This window comes from Triticum urartu, chromosome 2, assembly GCF_003073215.2.
Source record: "Triticum urartu cultivar G1812 chromosome 2, Tu2.1, whole genome shotgun sequence".
In the NCBI taxonomy this organism is placed as follows: Eukaryota; Viridiplantae; Streptophyta; class Magnoliopsida; order Poales; family Poaceae; genus Triticum; species Triticum urartu.
Genome location: NC_053023.1, coordinates 584,566,392 through 584,569,755, shown reverse-complemented (window position 1 = coordinate 584,569,755; position 3,364 = coordinate 584,566,392).

The following is a 3,364-nucleotide window of genomic DNA, read 5'->3' as shown; positions in this document are numbered from 1 at the left end:
GTTCTGTGTCGATCCGTGACACCGCTGATGTCTCTTGAAGCTACGTTGGTATTTCCCCAAAGAGGAAGGGATGATGCAGCACATCGGCAGTAGGTATTTCCCTCAGATATGAAACCAAGGTCATCGAACCAGTAGGAGAACCAAGCAACACAACGTTAATAGCCCCTGCACACAGATAACAAATCCTCGCAACCCAACATGTTAAAGGGGTTGTCAATCCCTTTCTAGTAACGGTGCTAGAAATTTGTGCGTGACGGTAAAAAGGTTGTAATAGATTGGATAAATAGATCGCAAATAAAATAAAGTGCAGCAAGATATTTTTGGGTTTTTGGATTAATAGATCTAAAAATAAAAGCAAATAAAAATAGATTGCAAAGGCAAATATATGAGAAAGAAGACCCGGGGGCGTAGGTTTCACTAGTGGCTTCTCTTGAGAAAAATAGCAAAGCGGTGGGTGAACAAACTACTGTTGGGAAATTGATAGAACTTCAAATAATTATAACGATATCTAGGCAATGATCATTATATAGGCATCACCTCCAAAATTAGTAGACCGACTCCTGCCTGCATCTACTACTATTACTCCACACATCGATCGCTATCCAGCATGCATCTAGTGTATTAAGTTCATGGAGAAACAGAGTAATGAAATCAGAACGATGACATGATGTAGACAATATCTATCTATGTAGAAATAGACCCCCATCGTTTTATCCTTAGTAGCAACGATACATACGTGTTGTTTCCCTTTCTGTCACTAGGATCAAGCACCGTAAGATCAAACCCACTACAAAGCACCTCTTCCCATTGTAAGATAAATACATCAAGTTGGCCAAACAAAACCCAAATATCGGATAAGAAACACAAAGCTATAAGAGATAATGCATAAAAGAGATCAAAGAAACTCAAATACTTTCATGGATATAAAAAGATAGATCTGATCATAAACTCAAAGTTCATCGATCCCAACAAACACATTGCAAAAGAGTTACATCATATGGATCTCCAAGAGACCATTGTATTGAGAATCAAGAGAGAGAGATGAAGCCATCTAGCTACTAACTACGGACCCGAAGGTCTAGAAAGAACTACTCACGCATCATCGGGTAGGCACCAATGGAGGTGGTGAACCCCATCCGAGATGGTGTCTAGATTGGATCTGGTGGTTCTGGACTCTGCGGCGGCTGGATGAATATTTTGTCGACTCCCCTAGGGTTCTGGAAATATTGGGATGCGGTCCGGGGGGCACAACCCACCAGGGCGCGCTGGCGCGCCCTGGTGGGTTGTGCCCCCCTCGGGGCACCCCCCAGGCGCAGGAAGGGCCCGTTGTGTTCCTTTTGGCCCATCAAAATTCTTCGTAAAGTTTTGTGGCATTTGGACTCCGTCTGATATTGATTTTCTGCGATGTAAAAAACACGGAAAAAACAGGAACTGACACTTAGCACTATGTCAATAAGTTAGTACCAAAAAATGATATAAAATGACTATAAAATGATTATAAAACATCCAAGATTGATAATATAACAGCATGGAACAATCCAAAATTATAGATACGTTGGAGACATATCATCATCCCCAAGCTTAACTCCTACTCGTCCTCGAGTAGGTAAGTGATAAATTTTTTTGATGTGTAATGATGCCTATCATGTCATATCATATTCTTTTCTTTATAGCATGGACAATTGGACTTTTAGTTGTTCAAAGCAATAGTCTAGTTTTGACATGATAATTTAGATACTCAAGCATATCAACAAGCAACCATGTCTTTCAAAATATCAACGCTAAAATAAGTTATCCCTAGCCCATCATGCTCAAACATTGATCCATTCATGAAACACACTCAATATTAGCTACACCCAATACTTAAGTACGATCATATTGCCTCCTAGTTTGTGCTTTTATAAGAGAATATGGAGACTCAAAATAAAAATTGCATAAAGTAAAAGAAAGGCCCTTCGTAGAGCAAAGTAGGGATTAGTAGAGGTGCCAGAGCTCAAGGCGAAAAACTTAGAGATAAAAACATTTTGAGAGGTGTATCCATCCCACCAACGAAAACGACTTAGAGTTCTCAATACTTTCCATGCATAGATATATCATAGGCGGTTCCCAAACAAAAAATAAAGTTTATTCCTTTTTCCACCATACTTTCACTTTCCATGGCTAGTCGTATCCATGGTTGCCCTCCATACCAACACTTCCTAAGGAATTTATTGTTTGACAACATAAAGTAAATTCATTTTTTTTTGCATTTCGGGACTGGGCATCCCTAATACCTTTGCCTTACTCTCGTGCAATGACAAGTGCATAAACACTCATCTTGAGTATAGCACATCTAGCATGGAAAATATTAGCCACCCCTCACCGCTCCGTGAGCGAAACAAACACAAAAAAGAGAAGTTTATTTTTGAAAATTAGAGATGGCACATGCAAATTTTCTTAGAACGACAAAAGAATACCTCATATAGGTAGATATAGTGGACTCATGTGGCAAAACTAGGTTAAAGGTTTTTGGAAGCACAAGTAGTGATCATACTTAGTGCCAAATGAAGGCTAGCAAAATATTGGGAAGCGACCAACTAAGAAACAGATAATCTCATAAGTAAGCATTAAGCATAAATAACACCAAATAATGCTCCACAAGTAGGATATAATTTCATTGCATGACTATTGACTTTCGTACTTGCATAGGGAATCACAAACCTTAACACCAATATTCTTACTAAAGCATAATTACTCATCAAGATGACTCACATATCACATCATCATATCTCAAAACTATTACTAAGAATAAAGTTTATTTTGTCCAATGATCTTCATGAAAGTTTTTATTATGTCCTTCTTGGATATCTATCACTTTGGGACTAATTTTCATGTGTTTATTTTGACAAGCTCCAACAAATATAAGTGAAGCAAGAGAGAATTTCTTGAGAATTTTACTAACTCTCAAATAAATCTAAGTGAATCAGGAGAGCATTTCTTCAAAAATACTAAAGCACACCATGCTCAAAAAAATATAAGTGAAGCACTAGAGCAAGTCCATTGCTCATAAAAATTTAAGTGAAGCATAGAGAGCAATTCTAACAAGTCATGACATAATTTTGGCTCTCTTAAATAGGTGTGTCCAGCAAGGATTGATGACTTAAAACACAAAATAAAACAAGAAAAGACTCATATCATACAAAACACTCCAAGCAAAACACATATCATCTGATGAATAAAAATATAGTTTTAAGTAAAATACCGATGACCGTTGGAAGAAAGCGGGGATGCCACTCGGGGGCATCCCCAAGCTTAGTTGGTTGCTCATTTTTGGATAATAGCTTGGGATGCCGGGGCATCCCCAAGCTTAGGCTCTTCCATCCTT